Source organism: Engystomops pustulosus, chromosome 1, assembly GCF_040894005.1.
Source record: "Engystomops pustulosus chromosome 1, aEngPut4.maternal, whole genome shotgun sequence".
Taxonomy (NCBI): domain Eukaryota; kingdom Metazoa; phylum Chordata; class Amphibia; order Anura; family Leptodactylidae; genus Engystomops; species Engystomops pustulosus.
Window position 1 is genome coordinate 27,039,866 of NC_092411.1, and position 24,845 is coordinate 27,064,710.

Here is a 24,845-nt window from a genome sequence, read left to right on the forward strand (position 1 = left end):
ATCCAGCTCTTCTGAACAACTCTACAGCCCAACATTTTCGCATTTGCAGCACCAACCCTTCTAGGATCAACCACAAAACAACCCATAATGGCTACTGAAATCTGCCAATCCGGGCAAGCTCTATCCACATTTCGAGACCTTTGGTAGGGAAATCCCTTGCAAAACGGGATTTTTAGGTGGCATGTCATTACTGAAAGAATTCATAGTGACTTTTAGCAAAACAGAGATATTAAAACAGAAAAAAATATTTCATCCAAAAATTTAATCCAAAAGGAAGTGGGTTAAGCGCTATGTGTGGCAGGTCTCCAGATCAAATGCAGGAGAATTTACAATAAAATTTAATTATTAACACATATATGCATAAGATATGCTATACCCTGCAAGAACAGATGATATTTCACACTGAATTACCCTTTGTTGTACGGCTCTGGTTCTACTTGAGTAGTCAGTTTTGGCTGAGAGCCATTGAGTGTCCTCTATTGAGATTACTGAGCAGGAAGCTGCTGTGCCACAGTGTCTTCAACTACGATTTCTACAATCTCCTCCATCTGTAGTTGTGATTATCAAACATCATTAAAGGGGTATTCCCACAAAGACAAGATTCCTAAATATTCCCAGGATAACAAAGTTACACATTCTCTAATTCACTGTTTTTAACAAAAATACAGCATTTCACAGATACAATTCCTCTATCAGTCCTGGTGTATACAATTTTGGTTGCCCCTGGATTTGACTGCAAATCTTCTGACTATGGTCAGATTCTTCTCATGAATAGCTTCTCTTGTCTGCACACTGCAGTGCTCTCTGGCTCCTGCCCCTCCCCCCTGCATTACAAGACAAGCTCAGACACAGGCACTTCCAGCAGGCAACTAGCAGTGTGCAGGGACTTAATATACAAGCGATAAGCAAGATAAGGTATTTGTAACAGGGTAAGGAGCAGGGGCGTAACTACAGTGGTAGCAGGCATTGCAGCCGCTATGGGGCCTGCAGTGTCAGGGGGCCCCAGCATCTGACCTGACACTAAAGAATGAAGGATGTTCATGATTATATACATATTATGCTGCATGTTGTACAGTATGATATGTATATATGCTGCATGTGTGTATCTGTGATGTGTATATGCTGTATCTGTCTATGGTGTATGATGCGTATATATTGTATGTATGTATGTATATATGCTATACATCAGTGTATGGCACTTCATATATGTGTATGTGATGTGTATATGCTCTATATGTGTGTAAGAGTGTATAAAAGTGTGTGTGTATAAGTGAACTGTATGTATATAGGTATGTAAATGTGTGTATGTATATAGGAGTGTAACATGTATATTTTTTAAGTGGGAAGGGGGGCCCCATTAAGAAGTCTGCTATGGGGCCCTACTCTCCTAGTTACACCCCTGGGAAGGAGGAATAGCATAGTTGACTGTGTTTGTGTGTGTATTACGGCTTAGATATAATAATAATTATAATGATATTTATTTATATAGCGCCATCATCAAATTCGGTATGTAGAAAGCTGGAGTGTGTCATTCTGTTTAGATTAAGTGTTAAACAAAAAGTAATTAGTAAGTTTACAATGTGTTATTCAATAAGTAGACATTTTTCCTGTGGGCATTCAGACATCAGATGTCCTTGGTGTTGGTCTACAAAGTACTGCAGATATTGTGACAAACTTGGATTTGTTAGTTATGAAGATAGAGCTAATGAATCCTGTATAAAATCAGTGGGAGGCCTCCGGTTCTGCATTCCGTGAGGAGACCCAACCAGGTCAAGTCAGCCAACCACTAGAGCCCAGATCAGACTGCTGGACTAGTGAATGACCAAAAAAGTCAACATCTCCTCAGCCTACTGGTGTCAATCAAGGAAGACGCTGACACAGATCTGACAGTATGTTTAAATAGCTGTCCTTGTAGCCATAAATAAGACTATTTTGTTGTATATCCTCCACGTCTACTTACAAGCGACTTCTCTTAACCATATTGTGTAAGCAGAGCAGTCTATGGGGCAGATTTACTTACCAGGTCCGTTCGCGATCCAGCGGCACGTTCTCTGCGCTGGATTCAGGTCCGTCCGGGATTCATTAAGGTAGTTCCTCCGAAGTCCACCAGGTGGCGCTGCTGCACTGAAAAGCATCTGAACGCACTAGAGTACACCGAGCCGGGCTGAGTGAAGGTAAGCGCGTCTCAAGCGACACATTTCTTTTTTAAAATGCGGCGGTTTTTCCAAATCCGTCGGGTTTTTGCTCGGCCACGCCCCCCGATTTCCGTCGCATGCATGCCGGCGCCGATGCGCCACAATCCGATCGCGTGCGCCAAAATCCCGGGGCAATACAGGGAAAATCAGTGCAAATCGGAAATATTCGGGTAACACGTCGGGAAAACGCGAATCAGGCCCTTAGTAAATGACCACCTATATCTTATGTGAATGCACCTCTGGTTCCGGTAAAGATTATTACACAGTATATATTGGATTCTGGAGGTGCTATACACCATTTATGTATTATTAAACCTGAATCTATTAAAATCAGTGAGCAATGTAAGAAAAACAACGCATGTAACTAGGCAACTATGGAGAAAAGTTATTATATAGAATTAAAAGGTGAAAAAGGTGATCTCTACAAACTTTAAGGAGAGATTGGTGGGTGTCAATCACTTGGTCAAGAACATTCTGCTATTTTGCACTTCTTAAAAGTGTCATCCTTTTTAAATATATATTTATTTTATTTATTAATTTTTCTTTTTCTTCTGTTTGGCCCCATCGGACATGGGCGGAGGGGAGGGGGAGTTTTAGGAACTTGATATTTGGAAATAGGGCTGTGTTAATAACTATGTTATGTATATGAAAAATTTGAAATAAAGCTGGTTTAATTAAAAAAAAAAGTGACCTTTCTCTGTTTTGTAGCTCTTGCAATATAAATGGAAAGTTCATTCATATGACCCTGTTGTTAAGACATAGGTGGGAGGAGTGGGAAATGGAAGGGGACCTTAGGGTGCTGGAGGAGAAAACCATGGGGGACATGGGGGCTGTGTAAGATTCCAGAGTGTGGACAGGGACACTTTATGATCACTCTGTGCTAAGAGATGCTGTGTGCTGATAATGTGCTTAGATTATCAGGGTTGAGGTTTATATACACTTTCATTTGAGTGGTGTCTGATAATATGTAGTAGAGTTCTCTTCATATGCCTCATTAAAGGGTATTCCCACAAAGACAAGATTCTGAAATGAAAATTTGCTGGCTGCAATGAGCACACAGGCCCGGGGACAGGAACACCCCATGCCGACCCACCCCTCTGCCCCCTCTTCACGCCCCTCCACATCCCCCTGCTAGCAATAGGTTTCTATGCCGTGATAAATACCCCCAGCGTCTACATAATGTTGCATATAAACCAGTTAATAACACTGTATGCCCAGATGATAACAAATAATGTCCAGATAATGAGACACAGTAAATAAATAAAGACACATAGGGGGTCATTTACTAAGGGCCCGATTCGCGTTTTCCCAACGTGTTACCCAAATATTTCTGATTTGCGACGATTTTCCCTGTATTGCCCCGGGATTTTGGCGCACGTGATCGGATTGTGTCGCATCGGCGCCGGCATGCACGCGACGGAAATGGGGGGGCGTGGCGGAGCCAAAACCCGACGGATTCAGAAAAACCGCTGCATTTAAAACAATAAAAGTGTCGCTTGGGACGCGCTTACCTTCACTTGGTCCGGCTCGGTGAAGTTGAGTGCGTTCAGATGCTTTTCAGCGCAGCAGCGCCACCTGGTGGACGGCGGAGGAACTACCTTGATGAATCCCGGCCGGACCCGAATCCACCGCAGAGAACGCGCCGCTGGATCGCAAACGGAGCGGGTAAGTAAATCTGCCCCATAATGTTTATATAACAACATACATTGACACATCGGCCCAGATTTATCAAAGGTAGTGCAAACTGTACTAAGTGCAGTTTGCCGAAACAAATGTGCATCGGGCGCCAGATTATTGATTACTGGTGCACGGTCTTCAATTATCTGGAGCCCCCTGCACTGCTCGGGGAGTGTGCACCAGCTTTTTTTAGGTTCTCCTTTAAGATACAGCGTGCGACACAATTCTATTGAGTCGCTGCATTAAATGCGTCACAAACTAAGCACTAACAGCGCCTTTAGGTGGATATTTTTTCTGTCTCATTGGACACAGTGCAGCCGTGACACAAAACTGGCGCAGACACTTCCTAAATACATGCACAAGCTCCAAAGACGTTCTATTCCGTGTAAAGTCAGACAGAAAACTGGCGCAGCCTGAATAGTAGATCTGGCCAATTGTGTTATATAAAGCTCTAAAAAAATATTACACATCGTTCTAAATAAAAGAGGAACATCCAAGGTTAAAAATAAGCAGCGGCGCTAAACCTCTGAGTATTACACCTTTCTCTGTGTCGTCAGCTATCATGTAGGACATTTCTCAACTGCAGAGATATTAATAGAGCAGTGTGACAAGAACAGGGTATAGCACAGGAGACGCCGGACACTAACTAAACCTGTATTTACATCCAATACTTCAATCACGATTGTTACTTTTCGGTGGTTGCAGATAATGGGAGAGATTTATCAGAAGTGTCCGAGAGCAGTACTATTCTAGTTGCCCATTGCAACCAATCAGAACTCAGCTTTCATTTTCCCACAGCTGTTTGTAAAATTAAAGCTGAGCTCTGATTGGTGAGCCCACAATCACTCCCCTTTGCAAGCGTGGATTAGGTAACATCAGATCACACTGGCTACCGCATGTTTTTTTCATGTAGGCTATTTTAGCCTTTATATATTGGATATGGAGATATTTTTGTCTTGTGAGCCAGTTGATTGATCTTTAAGCCGCTTTTTATCCATGATCTGCTTGTATATGTTCATATAAGGAGGTGTTGTGGGGGGGAACATGACTGGTTGCATCATAACCAGTCCCCCATTGTAGCACGTATTTTCACACGTGCAATTTTAAATGTTTTTATTGGTGTTTTTTCTGTGTTTCTTGAATAAATCTAAGATTAATTCTTTGTAAATACTGTATGGACCTTTTTGCTCTTTTTGCACACCACTCTGTTTTCTTGGTATTGTTTGAATCATTCAAGGTGTGGGTCCTTTCTGATAATGACCTTATGTGGTTAAGCCTAATCTTACTTGGCACCTTTCACTCAGGACACAAATTGAGAATAAATCACACCTCATACAGCTCTAGCACCAGACCCGCTGCCACCATTTATACCGGGACCAATAAGTATCCCACTCTACATCCACTCTTGCTTCTCAGGCAGTCACCTTGTCACACCACTAGACATGCACACTCAGCACTCTAGCAGTCGCACAGCTAACCACACTTCACAAGGCTATGAGTTCGCAGAGCATACAGGGACCAAAATTTTCCTTTCTTTAAGGAATCAAGCTTGAAGTGGTACTGCAGCACAAACCAATGCTGAGAGGAGTATCCCCGATTTAATGGGAGCCTTCCAGGATGATTAAGGGCACTAAACCACCCAGAGGTTTGTATGGACCGGTGATCTAATGTTCCAGATTGACCTTCAGTTTTCCCTCCCGTGCACAGTTTGATCATTAGTTTTATATTCAGTGCCCGCAAAAAAAACCCAAAGTTGTATACTCGGGTCAGAGCTCCTGACACCTGCACAGTGATTCAATAAGACTGTCGTAGTATTGTCCGTTTCACAGCGTCACATGTGTCATAGGTACGGGGCCTGCAATATAAAGCTTGGGTGTAATATTTCCACTTCAATCAATACGCAAGCGTGGAGAACACCAGAGATGAGTCCAATGTGCCGTATCAGACTCATCTCTAGGTAAGTATAAAGGTTTATTTGTTTTTTATAACAGCCGCAGAGAGAACTAGGACGATTCGGGACACTAAACCACTGGCCCAGAAGGACCTCTAGTTGGTTTTGTGTCCTATATCACCTTGACTTATTGGCGGGACACAACACCTTGCACCTCTGCTAATCAGCAGCTTGAACCTGACTCCTGTTATCGCAACTCTTGATCTATGGGTAGTAACTAGCGGAACCATAATCTTTGAGCGTGCACCGCCATTTACTATAGGATCATTGCTCCCTGATGATGTCATGGGATGCAAAGATCCTCAGGAAAATGAAGCTGGACGTGTCGCCAGCATTAAAAGGCTAACACTCATGATTGGTGCAAACACCGATTGCCTGTGGGGATGAGTGTTTGCGTTTGGTATCCAAATCCGAACCAAATTCGGCCAAATCAGAACTGCTTGCTCATCCCTATTCATTGGTCAATTACATCAGGTGGATCCTTTGCACAGTCTTTAAGTAGCTTAGCCCCATTCATGACATTATATACAGCTGTGTGTTTTATAGGAACATTTTCTGGACAACCTCGGGAAAAAATAAAAATTTTAAAAATCCCATTTAACCTCTTTAATTCCATTCATCTACAGCAGATGTGTCCTAAGTACAGAACATCATCACCTGGTAACCAATACTTAAAGGGGTATTCCAGGAAAAAGCATAATTCATATACAAATGGGCACTCAAAATATAAGCTAATGTGTAATTAGTTGTTATTTAAAATTTTGCTCCCCTTAGCAGAAAATTAGAATTAGCAGAAGAATTAAAATGCTACTGGCCCTTTAATCAGTCCGTTAATTTCCTCCGCGCGGTCCGTTGTGGATCAGACACAGGACAGAAGATGGCCTCTGGTCACATGTCCACATCACATGTCCTGAACCTGACTGGGCAGGTCATGTGATCACCACTATGTTTGGCTGTAGTCGGTTGGTTGCAGTGCATTCTGTATGGCCAGTGTTGTGGTAATGGCAGTTACACATCATTACTATGGTAACAGAGCAAGAAAACCTGTTACATCATCACAGGGAGCGGAGCATAAGTGGTAGGAGGAGTTACTGAGAACTAAAGGATCATGGAACTTGTAGTTTCCAGTGGCAGCCATCTTGGTGATAACTCCACCGACTTTAGAAAGGCCATAAATTTTGTAAATCATAAAATCAAACTATTTAAGCTCCATTTTGTGACGAATGACATTGAGTATTGTTGTATTCATTTATTTATATCATCATGGGTTTTTGTGTCAGACGTTCATATTCCCGGAATACCCCATTAAAGTAAGGCAAGCAAACTAGTTTACGATAAGCGGTGTTATCCTCAGGGTAAGAAACCATGTGTGAAGCTAAGGAAATAGGAAGAGAAAAACTACATTCAGTATCTTTCTAGAACACTAGAGAAGGCAAACCCCTCAAACCCACAGAAGGAGTATATATTTCCATTATGCTACATATAGCAGACATACAATTTATAACATGGGTAAATTCTATATTCTTTTCTTTTTTCTCTTTTTGGTTTCTCTTTGCACGTCTCCACCTCATGTTGTAGGTAGGTCACCCTCCAGCAGCTGGGCTCGTGTGTCGTGCTGCAGGCATCAGCTGTTATTTGCTGAGAGCTATAATGCAATTGCAGGTTTTCCAAGAAGCACTGAGTCACAGAAAACACAAAGAGAGTCATGGCTCCCGTTTAATCTGTGCGCCTTTCCAATGTCAAGAGCGGTTTGCTATTTGGCTCCTGACTTATAGGACTGGGTGCCAGGGGAAGGACCCCGGCCAATAACCTTTACTATTGGAGGATAAAGCCTGACATTATTAGCTGCATATAGCAGGGATACAAATGGTTGGCCATGTGCCATGCAAAACAGATTGAGATTCATTGGCCGTCAATAAGAATCTAACCCCTTGTACTTGTATAAGGTGAAAGTCCTTTGTAGATACTGGACATGACCTCACAATGGATGTCGGTACAGACTTCAGCCAATATGGGTAGAAACTGGGACCTACATAATCACACTAGTGATTGTAGTCCGGATGGGCCGAATCATTATACTAATAAAACATTCACACTGCTGCTTTTTAAACATTTTTAGTAACATGTGCCCTCTCATATTGCAGAAAAATCTACATAGTTGTAATTCCTGTTTGTTCAGATTTTCCAGCTATTCTATCCATATTTCCTGAAGCCGACAGCAGGGAGGAAGTAAAGAACTGTGGGAATTCAAGTCTCCTTCTACAGGTACAACCACATTACACTGAAGAGGTTTATGTACTCTACAATGTCTGACTCACTAGACATGTGCTTTAAAGAGGTTGTCCATTTTTCCTGTGAATAGAGGATAACGTGCTGATCGGTGGTGGGACCCCCGCGGATCATGAGAACAGGAGTCCGTTGTACCCCGATTGAACATAGCATAGTTCTGTACAGACAGGCACTCATAATCAAGCCCTGAAATAGTCACAATTCATGGAGCACAACCTGGAATTGTGACTATTTAGTCCCTTATGCCAACTCCACACCAAATGGGCTTGGAGGAGTGACAGACAGACAGCCACATATATGTGTAGCGTATGGCCCTATTCATTTCAATGGGCAACACAGCCACCCATTACAATGACTGTATTGTGCACTGTACCTTACCATTCTTGCGTTGTAAAAAAGTATAGAGAATGTCCTAATTTCTCATGTATTTCTGACCCGTAAACTTCATAGAAGTCTATGGGAACGTAGAAAATATTGAGTTACATACAGGCTGCATATGGTCATGCACCTTATGCTGCTGTATATATGTGCAGTATCCAGAACCAGTGGGAGGTCCATTCTGTCAGCCAGCCAATAGTTAGCCATCTATCATCTACCGGCCCACCGTATTTTATACAGACACAGTACGGATATGGTGACCTGGTGAAAAACGTGCTGAATTTACACCCAAAATACAGCTGTATACAGAACCAGTAAAAAACCATACGGTCATGTGCACGAGTCCTTACCGATATTAAAATGCGTTGAGCATGCATGTAGTAAGGTAATGTACTAAAGCTACCAACCAACACAGAGCACTCAGTTTTACGATTTAAAGGAAACCTACCACATGATATGGTAGGTGTAAGCTTCAAAAACCGAGCACCAGCTCAGGGTGAGCTGGTGCCGGAGCATATTTTCTATCCTCCTAAACCGCTTTATCGCAGTTTAAACACTTTAGTATCTTTATATGTTAAGCCAGTTTGCCGCACCACGGAACGTGCACAGCGCACCATCCGCGCGACCGTGCGTACGGCTCTCTCGCATTTCCTATTTAGGTGCTCGGTGCGTGGTCCCGCGCGTACCACGTTGCGGCGAACCGGCTTAACATATAAAGATACTAAACTGTTTAACCGGCGATGCAGCGTTTTAGGAGGATAATGAAAATATGCTCCGGCACCAGCTCACCCTGAGCTGGAGCTCGGTTTTCTAAGCTTACACCTACCATATCATGTGGTAGGTTTCCTTTAAGGATATTACTATAATTATTACATGATATGTCAATTATTCATCAAGTCCAAAATTTATTAGTTCAAGTTAAAGAATGGAAAAATCCAAAAAACGTGCAATAACCAGTGATAACATGAATGATAATCTGCCTGGGTCTGGCATATGCTCTGCATGTGTTTTCTTTCTTAGTGATTATCAATCACACAGATTTCTCTCTGGCTTGGACAGTCTCCTCCTGTATCTTATGGGCAGCTCCTACTTTGGCACGTCAGTTTATTGCATTGTGCCTCAAGCAGAAAATTAGGTTATGTTTTATCTAGAGCCGGAGCCTCGGCGTGCCAGGAGCACTTAAGACAACAAATAGTATCTGTTTAGAGAACTTTCTACAGTTTTGGCTCCTTTTATTTGAACATTTCATTGCGTTTTTCTTAGCTCAATCCTGGATTTGAATAAGTTACTACTTTTTTGGAGATCCTAATGGATAGGTTTAAACTGATGCCAAAATGCATCGTCCATTCTGGATCGGTTCTTTTCATGGATCTTTTTATGGATGCCATTCAATTTAATTCATAGTCCTTTATTCTAGCAACATAGAGACCTCACAGATGCCAGGTTAGCAGATGTGGCTGAGAAGCCAAGCGCTGTGAAAGGGATGACAGAAGTAAAAACCTGGCATGAAAGTTATTTTTCGGAATTATCACTTTTGAAGTTAATCTCGATGCTGGATATTGACAAGTTGATTGGTGATTGTCCAACTGCTGGGACCCTCCACCGATCACACAACGCCCTGTGTTCTGGGAAACAGGAGTTCCATTCTGACTAATGGGTGTAGAGGCAGGACAACCATAATGCATCCTGCTGCTCTTGTATGTGGGCACCCGAGATGACCCAGCACAACCTTGGTCTATGGCTGCATTCACACTGACGCAAGGTGGACGCGCGCTGCCGTGTGCCGGCTGTGCTACGGTATGCCGGACAACGGCAGTGTGAATGTAGCCTATCTCTGGCACTTTCATACAACTGAATGGAGTTGCAGAACACAGGCTCATCTTGCTGCTTCACCCAATAGGGAGAATGTAAGTCTCCTGAGCCGTGGGGTTCCCAGCAGTTGGAATGTCACCGATCAACCTGAAAACTTTAACACTCATACAACCAGTTGAAGGGATTGTCCAAGATTATACAAAAATCTTGAGGTGGCCGGAGGGTGGGGGATTGGGTGGAGGTGAGCCGGATTTTACATTGTACATAAAAATAAACCTCTACTCACCTGGCAATAATTTCCACACAGTCTCCACTGAGTGTATACATCGCTGGATGGAAAAAACGTAGCTTGCTGTGTTTTTCCATTCTATATTTCCCAAGGTATATAAGTAAGGTGACAAAACTGATGTCAGTGTATATATCAGGAGCTTTTTTGGTGATTCGCTGAGTATGTACAAAGAACACAAAGGATCTTATTTACTAAGGGTCCTGCGGATCGCACTTTCGGCAGCTTGTAGACATTTTTGGGGATTGCATGGCTGGGACAGCTATTTAGAAGGGGATTGTGTCGCATGTGATCGGATTTTGGCGCAATCCCGACGACTTTCATGTGACAGAAATTGGGGGGCGGGCCGTCAGACAATCTGATGGATTCGGACTGAGCACGGGACTTAACTTTAAAATTGTTTCGCAAGCATGAACTTACATACACTGGGAAGAAGATGTTGAATTCCGGTGGTCGTGATCGGGGAGGCAAAGCATTCAGGAAATTGGGTGCACAATCTTATTGAATTGAGGCACAGTCTGGCGTGTGTGGCTGCAGGGGGCACAGCGTGCATGTGTGTGTGTGAAGTGTATGTATCTGATCACATGAAATCGCAGCAGTGATCATGCCAACTGCCACATTATTAGATACATACATGGTGTAGATGCTGCAAACATAAATGGGTAAAGGACCTTAGATGACATCCCCTTGGTCACATGACATGCTGTAAAGAGGCATGGGACATGGGGAGGAGTAGATGGGAGGGCGGGAGCGAACAAGCAGAATGGAGACATTTTATTGAAAAGGGAGGACAAGTCACTGTAGCCAAGTCTCCACCCAGCAGCTCCGCGTATTGCAAATTTGCCTAAGGGGGGTATTTATTTACTAGATGTGCACCGCAATGCTGAAAGTGTTTCTTGGGCAGGAAGTATTGGGCACCTTTTCGATTTGTAGCTGCGTCATATTCGACTGAAAACAAATTTGTCTTGTGAAGCGTTGAGCTTTCTAGTGGCGCTTTGTATTTAATAAGTGCAACATTTCCGATATCAGATCACAAATTATTGCATATGAATTCCAGATCCCAAATTATCTCATGTAACATTTGAACAAAGTTTTAAAAAGTCAAGAAAACCTTGATTGTTTGATCTTATTTTGTGGCTTAGTTTACAATGTGCACTGGAGTCTTCGAAAGGCGCACAAGGTAAAAAAAATGACTCCCAAAAAGCGTCTAGTAATAAATCGGCCCAATAGACTGCAGAGGAGAAAGCTGTTACAAGTCATGTAATAACCAGGAACAGGGATACTACTGATGGAGACTGCAGGAAGGATTTCTGCAAACTTTGTTAAAAGCTTTAAGAATGTAAAAAATGTATAGCTAAGGAACAAAGGCAGGAAAAAGGAATCCCATACATCACTCAAATGAAATGTCACTACATTGGGGCTCAGTTACTGAGGGTCCCGATGATTTCTGATGTGCGCCGCACTTAGAAGGGCTTTTTGTCGCATGTGATCGGTATTTGGCGCATCGGCACCACAGGGGCACAGATCAAGGGGCAGGCCGTCGGACGATCCGACGGATTCGGACAACACGCGGGATTTAACAACTCAAATTGTGTCGCAAGACACGCACTCACATACACCGGGAAGAAGATGGTGTACTTCGGCAGACCTGAGCAGGGAAGCGTCACATGCAGGATCTCGGGTGCACGATCCGGGTGAATAGCGCCGGACTTCATCCTTGTCAGACAACGCACCCCGGGGATCGCGACAGGACCGGGCACGTAAATGCGCCCCATTATGTGCAGAGCAGGTAGTAGATATTGGCTGCTCTGCTCCTGCTTCCCTCCAAATATCAGTGCATAAAAAAAAATTAAAACCAAAGCTGGAGTCACAAGGCCATGTGACCGGATCGAGGGAAAGCACGGGGTCAGGTGCAGAAGGGAGGGGGAATGAGCTATCCTCACCCCTCTCCATTGAAAGGGGTGCTCGGACATGTACTCACCTCACTGCGACCAAGTCCCAAATTGTGCAGCCAGATCACAGCCCCCATTACAGTCATGTGCAAGTGGCCTACCATAATAACTTTAAAGGGGTTGGGCACTTTAATATGTGTGTATATGTGTGGGGCAGGATATTAGGTAATTTTAGGTCATAATAGTCCTGCTCTGCTTTCTTGATATGTAAAGTGAAGCCTCCTGTCTTTTACCTCATCAGTCAGAGATTCCTGCCCATAAAATGACCGCAGATGGAGGGTCATGGGATCTCCAAGTGTCCATGAATAGTAGCCGGTTAGAGATCTCATGACCCTCCATCTGCGGCCATTTTATGGGCAGGAATCTCTGACTGATGAGGTAAAAGACAGGAGGCTTCACTGCCAACCCCTTTAATGGACTAATAGTAATTAGTGATGAGCGGATCCATTAAAATTCAGGTTCAGCCGAGTTTGGCCAAAGCCAAATTTTAGATAGAATGCTATGTACAATATCATCCTCGTATAGAGCAGGAGGAGCAGATTGGGCAGTATATATATATATATATATATATATATATATATATATATATATACACAGCACGTTATAAAGCAGGAGAAGCTGTGCTGATAGGACGCTATGTACAATGGCATCCTCTTATAGAGCAGGAGGAGCAGATTGGGCAGTATACAGGCGGTCCCCTACGTAAGGACACCCGACTTACAGACAACCCATAGTTACAGACAGACCCCTCTGACCTCTGGTGAAGCTCTCTGAATGCTTTACTTTAGTCCCAGACTGCAATGATCAGCTGTAAAGTGTCTGTAATGAAGCTTTATTGATAATCCTTGGTCCCATTACAGCAAAAAATGTTTAAAGTCCAATTGTCAATGGGGCCAAAATTTTTTTTGTCCTGATCTACAATTATAAAATATACAGTTTCGACTTACATACAAATTCAACTTAAGAACAAACCTTCGGACCCCATCTTGTACGTAACCCGGGGACTGCCTGTATATATATATATATATACACGCAGCACGTTATAAAGCAGGAGAAGCTGTGCTGATAGGACGCTATGTCCAATGGCATCCTCTTATAGAGCAGGAGGAGCAGATTGGGCATTGTGTATATCTACACCCAGCCCATCATAGAGCATAAGAACCTGATAGTTTTGTGGATACATAATTCAGTATAACCAGTAATTATTGCTGTAGCCACAAGTTATCAATATATAAACCAGTAAATCCCTTTAATGTTACATATAACACTGACATATGTCACAGCTCCGGGCACAGATTCAGTTCTTTTCCCCCTCAGGAGCTCACAATCGTCTCTTCCAATCTCTAGCCTGGATCAATTTCATAATAATTCACATTTCCAATCAGCAAAAATTCTGAGTGTGGGAGAGAAGCAGAGGAAGCAGAGAAATCCTCCCCAAGCAGCCGGAGCACATACAGTCTCCATGCAGATGGTTCCCAATATGCAAAGAGCACAATTGTAACCATGTGAAATATGCGCAGTCTAATGAAATGAGCGACTCTGGTAATTTTGCTTATGATTCAATTCTCAGCAAATTATAAAATGAACTTGTTCCTATTATCTCATTATGAGCGGTCATAAAAGAAATACATTCATCAGATAAATAACGGCGTTTAATCTATGCATCAGATAAGGACATGGCACTGAAGAGTCCCTTGGCACGGGTACAATTTAAAAAAAAAAAAAAAGCATAAAATGTAGGGAAACAGAAAGTTTTTGTCTTTGGGAATCTACGGCACGCGCCGGGGTTTTACAACGCTGAATAGATCCCTCTGCATATAGGATGTGACAGGCCGATTCTTTACAGGAGCGAATCACTTGCTGCGAATTTGCAGTCTCCGTGATTACCTGCTCTTTCTACTCTGTCAACATATTCTGCAGCACAGCACAAGTGGGAATATTGTATACAAACAACAATATTACTGTACCGAAATAGACCGCGCTAAAGAAGCCGCTACTCTTTACTACCACATCCTACCCCGGGGCCTGTCATGACCCTAATGCCCCATGGGGTGACTTACATAACGTACTGATTCATTGGTCGCTATTTAGGCTCCCATTATGTTATCTGGTATTTACATAATATTTAAAGGGGTTCTCCAGGACTAAAATATTGAGCGCCTATCCATTAGTATAAGATTGGTGGGATGCGTTGCCCCCCACTCTCACAGCTGCTTCAATAGGTCACAGCAAATATATAAGAGCTTCGTTATCTTCATTGATTACCATGAAAAGCATCCGGCAGTGTAAAGTGGCTAAGTTAGGTATTTCAGCCCTATTCATTTTATTAAGACTTGTTCCCAATAAACATGACATAGAGTAGCAGAAATGAGAGGCCGAAATAGAGCTGCTGCGTCAATAAGGGACTGCCCATTTGTGAACCTCCACCAATCTGTTAATGATGACTTAGCCTCAGTTCACACCTGTGTCGGATACTTAGATGGAAAAGTCTCTGACAGATTTCAATTCCACTTTGACCCCTGGGTGAAAAAACTAGTGGGGGCCAGACATGTAACTATACAGATATAATAATTTTAACACTATTCAGCAGGATGGAAGTAAAGGACTGCACTAACTCAAGTCTCCTCCTACTTTACCCATTTTAAAAGAAATAGTACACAGCCTGTTATTATACTATAATATACTCCTAGGCATAAAAGATAGAAAGCCTATGCTCTGAAATCATAAAGTTCAGCCAGCACACATCTAATGATTCATCATTAGTAATGAGCAGACCAAAACCCTTCAGCCAGAAGTTTAGGTTTAGCATTTGGCTCACCCCCCCCCCCCCAACTCCATAAATACTGCCACCATATTCCCAAGTATCATCATTCCCTCATTCCCCAAATGATTTAAAGGGTAACACTTGGTGGCCCCATTTGCAGTTGTAACCAGTGGGGGTGTACGTAGGGTTTCAGTACCCCAACTGCCTTATTATGTTTGGGTTTGGCCGACCTTAACGGGTCTTCTCATCCCTTTTCATCATTCATCTTTACATGGAGAAACAGTGAACTGGAAACGAGTCTAGTACAGAGCTCAACTGGTGGATGTGGCTTTACCTTCAGCTAGGTCCCTAGGGTTGATCTGGCCCACCAAAGAAACAGCAGACCAGGCTATGACACAGTTCTGAGTTTCAGAAGTCTTAAAGGACAATTCAATATGAAGGCTGCCTTAGTCTTTATGATGAGTCGAGAATCATACTATTGTACCTTAGTATATTGTACAATATATTTGGTTACTTTGCATACAGTTGTATTCAAAAGTGCCATTATCTATGATATATTTTGGGCTGTGAAATCCCATTGTAGCATACCTCCCAACTGTCTCAAATTAAGTGGGACAGGACCATCTTTGATTTTGGGCTTTCTCCCACTGTCTTGCTGAATTCGGGACAGTTTTCAGGTATGTTATAAAGGGATCCCACATCCCCAACTACATTATTGACAATGGCACATTTAAATACAACCATATGCAAAGTAACAATAGATATTGTGCAGTATACTAAGGTCCCTGGGCCCATCAGATATAATGATTCTCGCCCAAATCATCTCAAGCCAACTGTTTCACTGGAGGTATGTCCCAGGCCATCAACTCTATTGGTGTCCTCTGGAAGTCGATAGACTAGACTACAATGATAATTCATAGAGACGTTGCATCTTTTGTACCTCTTTCACTGCTCCAAAAGTTGGGAGTTATGCATTGTACTCTGGACGAACATATCCACATTCTGGAATATCAGGAGATAGACCGACATCTACACTGACGGTGCACCACAATTATCGTCTACCTTTATCTTTTTTATATCATGTTTTATAATGTTCTACAAAAAAATGCAATTTAGAAAGTTTTTTTTATTACTAAGGGTCTCTTCTTGCTACTGAAATTGCTTTAATAGGTTAGAAACATTTGACGGGAAAAAAAAACAAAGCAATTCTACCCCGACAGCCTAACCTAAAGGCAGCTGAAAGTCGAGATGACTGTTAGACGCGTTTTAATCAGTTTTCGGAGCTGAAGGAAATACTTAATATTGTGCAGTTTAAGGTGGCGGCTAAATGTGTAAAGTACATCATCTTTATGGTCGCAGTGACCGCATTATGGAAAGATTCGGCGGAAGAAAATGAATGATATTTTACTGGAATCTCTCTCATGTGAAAATGATAGAATGAAAAGGAGCTTATAAGAAGGTGAATGTATGGGATTAAGAGTAGAAAATACATCTGTAGTTAAAGGGGTATTTCCACGAAGACAAGAGTCTTAAATATAATCAAGATAACGAAATAATGCATTCTCTAATTCACTGTTATTTTAAAAAATGCAGCATTTCACAGATATAATCCAGTTTATCTCTATCAATCCTGCTGTAAACAATTTTGGTTGCCCCTGGATCCGACCTATAATCTTCTGACTTTCGGGTTGGGAGGACATATTGGGGCCATGGCCGTTGGACAATCCGACGGATTCGGAAAAAACGTGGAATTTAAAAAACGATTTGTGTCGCACTTACATGCACCGGGAAGAAGAAGGTGAACTCTGGCGGACCTCGGCGCAGCAGCGACACCTGCAGGAACTCGGGGGTAAGACCTTAATGAATCCCGGGAGACCCGAATCCTCGTCGGACATCGCGACTGGACTGGGTAAGTAAATGAGCCCCATTGTTCTCCTGTCTGCCGCTGCACTGAGCTGCTCCCTGCCGGCAGGAAAGCTGGAGGAGAGTAAATGTACAAGCTACAGACAGATAATGTCCTTATCCACAGGAGGTGGAGGCAGGCATATAGCAGAGCTGATGTAATGGCTGTGAAAGCCGAGTGGAGAATGTTATGTGTAATATGCATCTCATGGATCCCATCATCTCTGATATGTCTCATTTCTCTTTCTGTGTGTCAGATAATAGTAGAATGTTCAGAAGCTGAATGAAAGTGTATATACACCTGCACCCTGATAAACTTAGCACATTGTCAGCACAAAGCATCTCATAGCACAGAGGGATCATGAAGTGTCTGCTTAGAGAGTCCCCGCCCACACTCTGGAATCTTACACTGACCATTACTGAGTGATAAAAGCTAAAACATCAATAAAACTGAGTAAAATTGTAAAGTTAGGGGGTTAAAATTATCTTTCGTATATAATCATCACCAGGGGATTAAAATTTGAGAATTCTCTTTCATGGTCAAAACTAGAGATGAGCGAGTATACTCGTCCGAGCTTGATGCTCGTTCGAGTATTAAGGTACTCGAAACGGCTCGTTGCTCGGACGAGTATTTCCCCTGCTCGAGATCGAGCATTTAATTTAAAACACAGTGAAGAACAATGAAGAATAGAATAAAAACAGTGAACACAGGATCATTTAAGTGAAAAACACAGTGAAAAACACAGTGAAGAATAGATTGCAGATGTTCGGCACATCTGCTTACTTGTCGGGAGATACGCGCGGAACGGTGCGAACAAAATAGCATGTGAAGAACACATTGAAGAACACGGTGAGCAGGACAGAGACACCAGGGAGCAGCACAGAGACACCGGGGAGCAGCACAGAGACACCAAGGCACCGGCAGCATGGAGACACCGGGGAGCAGCAGGCACGGAGACATCGGGCAGCGGCAGGCATGGAGACATCGGGCAGCGGCAGGCACGGAGACATCGGGCAGCGGCAGGCACGGAGACACTGGGGCAGCAGCAGGCATGGAGACATGGGGCAGCGGCAGGCATGGAGACACTGGGGCAGCGGCAGGCATGGAGACACCGGGGCAGCGGCAGGCAAGGAGACATCGGGCAGCGGCAGGCACGGAGACATCAGGCAGCGGCAGGCACGGAGACACTGGGGCAGCAGCAGGCACGGAGACATGGGGCAGCGGCAGGCACGGAGACACTGGGGCAGCGGCAGGCATGGAGACATATGGGCAGCGGCAGGCACGGAGACACCGGGGCAGCGGCACGCACGGAGGCACCGGGGCAGCGGCACGCACGGAGGCACCGGGGCAGCGGCACGCACGGAGGCACCGGCACGCACGGAGGCACCGGGGCAGCGGCACGCACGGAGGCACCGGGGCAGCGGCACGTACAGAGACATTGGGGTAGCGGCGCAGAGACATCGGGAAGGGCAGAGAGACAGAGTGGAAGAAGAGGAGCGGATCCCGGGACAGCGTATCTCCCGACAAGTAAGCAGATGTGCCGAACATCTGCAATCTATTCTTCACTGTGTTTTTCACTGTGTTTTTCACTTAATTGATCCTGTGTTCACTGTTTTTATTCTATTCTTTACTGTTCTTCACATCTGCTAACTTGTCGGGAGATAATATACGCGCGGAACAGTGAAGAATAGATTGCAGATGTTTGCATACATCTGATAACTTATCAGAAGACATTCTTTTTCAATTAATTAACACATTTTATTCCCGAACCATGGTCCCTTTGAAAAATGCTCGAGTCTCCCATTGACTTCAATGGGGCTCGTTATTCGAGACGAGCACTCGAGCATCTGGAAAAGTTCGTCTCGAATAACGAGCACCCGAGCATTTTAGTGCTCGCTCATCTCTAGTCAAAACCCTTTAAAGTCTATCTCTAGAAACTCTACCTGTCAATTTTTAACGAGTGACATCTGTAAAGTCATGCTCTAGTATCAATTTTTCTTTCATGTGCCTTGTTCATTTACATAGGACTATCCACTACAAACATTGCTGGCAGTGTTTGGCTGTACACTCTTAAATTCAAATTCAAATGCCCCTTTGCACATCTTACTGCCTGCTACCCCCTCTCCCGTTCCAGCCACAGTGGCGCTGATGTCAACCGGTTCTCTCCAATTTTGGCTGTGAACTGCAGGGAAAACCATACATGTGCAGGAATTGCCGAGTGTCGGTTAACGCCAACGGCTCTCTGGTTGGGGAGCGAAGGGATCAGGCGTCAGTAAGCCTGGCAAAGGGGCGTGAAAAATTCCAAAAGGACTTAATCATGATTCAGTCCTTTTGGATAAAACGCGCTGGTTTGCTGTGTCCATGAAGTGATTATATATGGACGCGCTGGAGTATCCTTTCCATTGTATGTTGAGTCGTGTTGACATTTTCTTAGTGCACCTAGGGATTCTCGGCTGTAGCTGTGAGCTCAACTTCTTTTCTTATGAGATTTATCATAAGTTTCTGAGATAAAACTGTTCTAGTTGCCCATGGATCCAATCAGAGCTCAGCTTTCATTTTAAAAACAGCAGTGGGAAAATGAAAGCTGAGCTCTGATTGGTTTACATGGACAACTAGAACAGTTCTGCTCTAAGAAACTTGTGATAACCCCCCCCCCCCATGGGATGAACATTTTTTGTAAGGCTCAGGAAGACACCCAACACCACAATCAATGCTTAGGAGTAGAGGTGAGCTAATGCATTCATTGATAGGGAGGGGGATAGACAAGGAAAAATTTTAAAGAAAATGTAGAAGACGATTTGGGACATTTTCATAAAAAGTAATAGAGGACTAGAGCTGGTTATATACTGATTTCCAGGACAATTTGAGCAAAATTTGAGACCTAAATGGAATATTATGAAACATTTGGAGAATCAAATCTGCTTTTGGAAATTTATAGGGTCTCTGATGTCATCTGAGAAAAAGTGAAGACATAGGTGGAAGATATTGGAGAGAATTTTCTTCCAAGAGTCTAAGAAAATAGTTTGACCGATTCGGCAACTTAGAACCAATGGCTGAGGTAGAATTGTTCGGAAACTCAGTTTTAAAAAGAAGAAGTAACACCAAAATCATGGCTCCCCTCTATATATACAGTATATATTTAGCTCCATAGGTGTCACAGCAGTGATGCCAACGCCATTCTGCAGAAAACCAATTAAAAATACCACAGTAGAATATTTTAATTACTAATTAACACTTGTACGCTCAGAATAAATCTGTGTTATATGAGGAAATACACGCTGGAAGAACACTGTAGCTGTGCCTAATGCCCGCCCCGGCATCTGATGATTAATGAGAAGTGAAGAAAACAAGTGCACAAAACACAATCCAGACACCGCACTCCCTCTGCTCCCATATCATATGCTTTGTCATGGGAATTATGGGGGAAAAAACATCATATTGGGCGTGGTCATGTGATGTCATGGTCTACTATAGACTCCATTTTGTTCATCCAATTGGTTCAAATAAAAAATTCTGCTCAGTATTGTATAGTATCCTCCGAGCTGCTCTCTTAGGTCTCGTGTACACAACCGTGTACTGACACGGGCCACAAAAAGAGGCCTGTGTTGGAAATCAGTGGCGTAACTTGAATCTGAAGGGCCCCAGTGCAAAGTCGATGCCAGGGCCCCTGACTATAATGTATGTTTTATAGTACTAGTCTTCTCATATTGGAAAGTGACACCTTATGGGCCCCCTAAACCTCCTGGGTCCGGTAGCTCTGCGCCCCCTCAAGTTACGTCCCTGTCGGCAATGTGGACATGGGAAGGGTGAGCGGGGCCTGGTCACAGTATGGATAAACACGGCAGCCTCACCGTGACTGATCGATGGTGGCCGTCAGCTAACCATAATTTGTGCTGTCGGCCACCATGTATGGTCGTTTGGATGAGGCCTAAATAGATGACTCAGATAGTTTCATTTGCCAAGCCTTCCCCTATATCGTCTGACTAAATCCCCTTTATACATTGATATGTAACTAGTCTGTGTAGCATGGAGAGACAGTCTACACAGGGTTCCTGAATAGTGATGAACAGACCCGTTTGGTTTGCAGAGTTTGGCCAAACTTCTGTTCGGGAACCAGAGCCCGAATGAGACTGCTCACCAGCAACATCTACGATAGGTGGCAACAACATTATGCATGAAACACTAGTATTTTTCCTGAGATCTTCGCTTTCCGTGACATCATCAAGGAGCGACAATCCTAGGGAAAATGGCAGCATGCATGGCTTTGTCGGCCTCATTCAAAGGGTTAACACCCACAATCGGTGCTGAGATGCTATAGAAAATTCCCAGCTTGCTCAGGGAGGAAGTAAAATAAGGAATTTAACAGAATATCCAGGGTAAAAATATAAAAGCTTGTACTTCTTACGTGAAACAACCCCACCCATGTTTATGGCCTGTCTGTAGTATTGAAAATATCTCTTTGTTTTTAAGGGGTTACTAGGATGACAAAAGCATGGCTACTTTATTGAAAACACAGCGCCACCTCTATCCACAGGTTATGTGTGGTATTGCAGCTCTGTTTTCTCTAGTATAGCTGCACTGCACTAGCACACACAACTCTTGGACAGGGGAGGCGCTGTTTCTTGTAGAAAGCAGCCATGTTTTTCTAATAATAGACAATACTAATAAGCATAAAATCTGAAAATTGATGTATGGCCCAAATCACTTTTCCCTCAAAAGGAAGTTCCAAATATCACAGTATGTATTCTGGATAAGAAGTATTCTAATTTTAGCAGTATTTCATTTAATCTACTCACTACCGTAGCTTTGTGAATAAATCTGTGTCCAAAACTGCAGGAAATCACAGAATAATCATACAATGGGTACGGAAAGTATTCAGACCCCATTACATTTTTCACTCTTTGTTTCATTGCAGCCAATTGGCAACATTAAAAAAAAAGGAATGTACACTCTGCACCCCATCTTGATAGGAACAAAACAGAAATATAGATATTTTTGAAAATGTATTAGACCAGAAAACTGAAATACTGTATCACATGGTCATAAGTATTCAGACAGTCATATTTAAGACACTAATATATATTTAGACACTAATATTCAACTTTAACATGCTGTCCATTTCCTTCTGACCATCCTTGAGATGGTTCTGGTCCTTCATTGGAGTCCAGCTGTCTTTAAGTAATCTGATTCGGCTGGAATAGGAAAGGCACAAATCTGTCTATATAGGCCCTCATAGCTCACGGTGCATGTCAGAGCACATGAGAATCATGAGGTCTAAGGAACTGCCCAAGGAGCTCAAAGACCAAATTGTGGCCAAGATTACAAAAGAATTTCTGAAGCACTCAAACCTAAGAGCAACGTGGCTTCCATAATCCCACATAATCACACATAAGAGCCCTTGTTGGAGAGGTAAAGAAGAACCACAAGATCACTGTAGCTGAGCTCCAGACATGTAGTAGGGAGATGGGAGAAAGTTCCACAAAGTTACCTATCACTGCAGCCTCAACCAATTGGGGCTTTATGGCAGAGTGTGCCGACAGAAGCCTCACCTCAATGAAAGAAATACTGTGTGCAAAAAAACACATGAAGGACCTAGTCTACAAGAAATAAGATTCTCTGGGGCAAAAAAAGAGAGGAAAGTACGGCACTCATTCTCTGGTCTGATGACCTCAGACTGGGCAGAATGCACATTAATAAGTGAAAAAGAACTTTTTTGATCTTACCAAGTGGCTGCAATGAAACAAAGAGTGAAAAATTTAAAGGAGTCTGAATACTTTCTGTACCCACTGTAAATGGGTTGTACCAAGGTCGCATGAAATCCCCTATACACAGGATCGGTAACAACAATCAGTGATGGTCTGACTACTGGAACCCCCACTGATCACAAGATGTTGGCACCCATTCTCTGGATTACTGGGTGCCTTCTAAGGTGATCGGTCCCAGCAGTCAGACCCTTACCAATCAGTTTGGTAAGCTGATCAGCTGTGGATAAAACTTGGTTCAGCCCGCAACTGTAACATAATGGGGCACATTTACTTACAGGCTCACCGGATCTATTTTGTTGTGCATCTCTAACAGGGCGTGCGACACCATTTAAAACTTAAATACTGCACTTAGTCCGAATCAATTGGACTGTCCGGCAGCACGCCCCCTAATCTGTGTCACATGGAGGCCAGCGCAGCTGCCCCACATAAAGGGTTTGCGTTCACCACAATCCAGGGTACCCACTTCTTATATACCTGTGCAAGCAGTTTTAAGATTGAAGAACGGGCACAGTCTGACAAATGTAGAAAATGTGCCCCACTATATACATATCAGTTCTGTGCCGCCGGTAGTTCTGTCCTTGAGATGGACACAAGTGATGACGATTGTTCATGCATTTCCTGCCCGATTGTTGAGAGGTTTCATGTGCCGGATGACAAAAATTATTACCCTACAGGATTAGTTCTGGTGTCTGCTCCACTGGCCACATGTAAATCCAGCTCAACATGATACCACCTCCTATCTCTAGGCGTATTGCCATGGATAAAATTCAATCTCTGACTCCTTAGCAAATCCTTCCAAGTGGCGAAGCTTCCGCTGAGAGAAACCACACTCTGTAGCACGGAGAATGCAGATTGACTGTAATTAATTGACTGTATTACTTGTAACATCCAGTGAGAAGGAAGCGGTGCGTGATACCAACAACTTCTGTCTTCCCTGAAGACTATAGAAATAGATGCTGGGTCAGACTAGAAGGAAATAGATGAGTGGACATCAACAATAGGACCCCTGGGAGCTTTGGTAATGGAGGGGAGCGTGCTGCCCTAGCTCGCATACCATAGATTTGTGTCTTCATTGCTATACTCGTGAACAGCAAAGTTATTCCTGGGGGCCCTCTAATACATAGCTCCAATGGGAATGTTCTAGTCTATTGTTACCTGTTCTCCCATAGCTCTCACTGTATTAGCGTCCTCGGGACATTAGTGTGTCCCCCCCCCCCCCCCCACGATCTCCCAGGCCCAATAATTAGGGTACATCCATGATTCCTCCTTGTGTAAGTATTGAGGTAGATATTATAACTAGTGTTGAGTGAACCCAAACAACACAAATTCCCAGTCCACCTACTTTGTAGGTTTGGGTCGCCAAATCGGCACTTCAGCCAGCAGTTCGGATTTGGGATTCGGGATACCCTGGAAGAGCTGGTTGATGGGCTGCTGATTATGTTTGAAGAAGATTTACAGGCTGACCTCCCCTTCAAACACCCACCGGTAACACCCACCATTAGTTCTGGCAATGTTTGCTGGTATTAAACCTGTGAATTCCGGTAGTTTGTGCTCCATTTTCAACTCTCCAATGACATCACATAATGTCAACATCATTTAAATGGTTAACACTCGCAATTGGTACCAGCACCGTTTTCCCGTAACCGGTGGATGCTTCCTCAGCATCCCATCACCCATATTTTCCAAGAAACCCCCGAATGCCAAACTTGTGGCTGTAGTCCAGGATCAGGGACCTGAACAAAAAGTTTGATGCCGACCCGAATGTTGCATCAGCTCGTCTTTGGACCAGACTTATTAAAGCCCTTCACCGTTTTTTTTCTGACTTTGCACGTTCTTTTCAGTGCAAACTGCTTGCACAGGTATTTATAAAGTG

General features: G+C 43.4%; 1 protein-coding gene and 1 long non-coding RNA gene across 3 annotated transcripts in view; one reads left to right on the forward strand and one right to left on the reverse strand.

Moving 5' to 3' along the window:
- PARP8 (poly(ADP-ribose) polymerase family member 8) overlaps positions 1 to 24,845 on the reverse strand; it is a 190,821-nt gene that overhangs the window by 117,301 nt on the left and 48,675 nt on the right. The window lies entirely within an intron of this gene.
- Positions 6,814 to 24,845, forward strand: part of LOC140069183 (uncharacterized) — a 29,847-nt gene continuing 11,815 nt past the window's right edge. Inside the window, exons 1-2 of the long non-coding RNA XR_011848731.1 lie at positions 6,814 to 6,901; positions 8,003 to 8,088. This is a non-coding gene — a long non-coding RNA (uncharacterized lncRNA). The remainder of the gene's footprint in view (positions 6,902 to 8,002; positions 8,089 to 24,845) is intronic.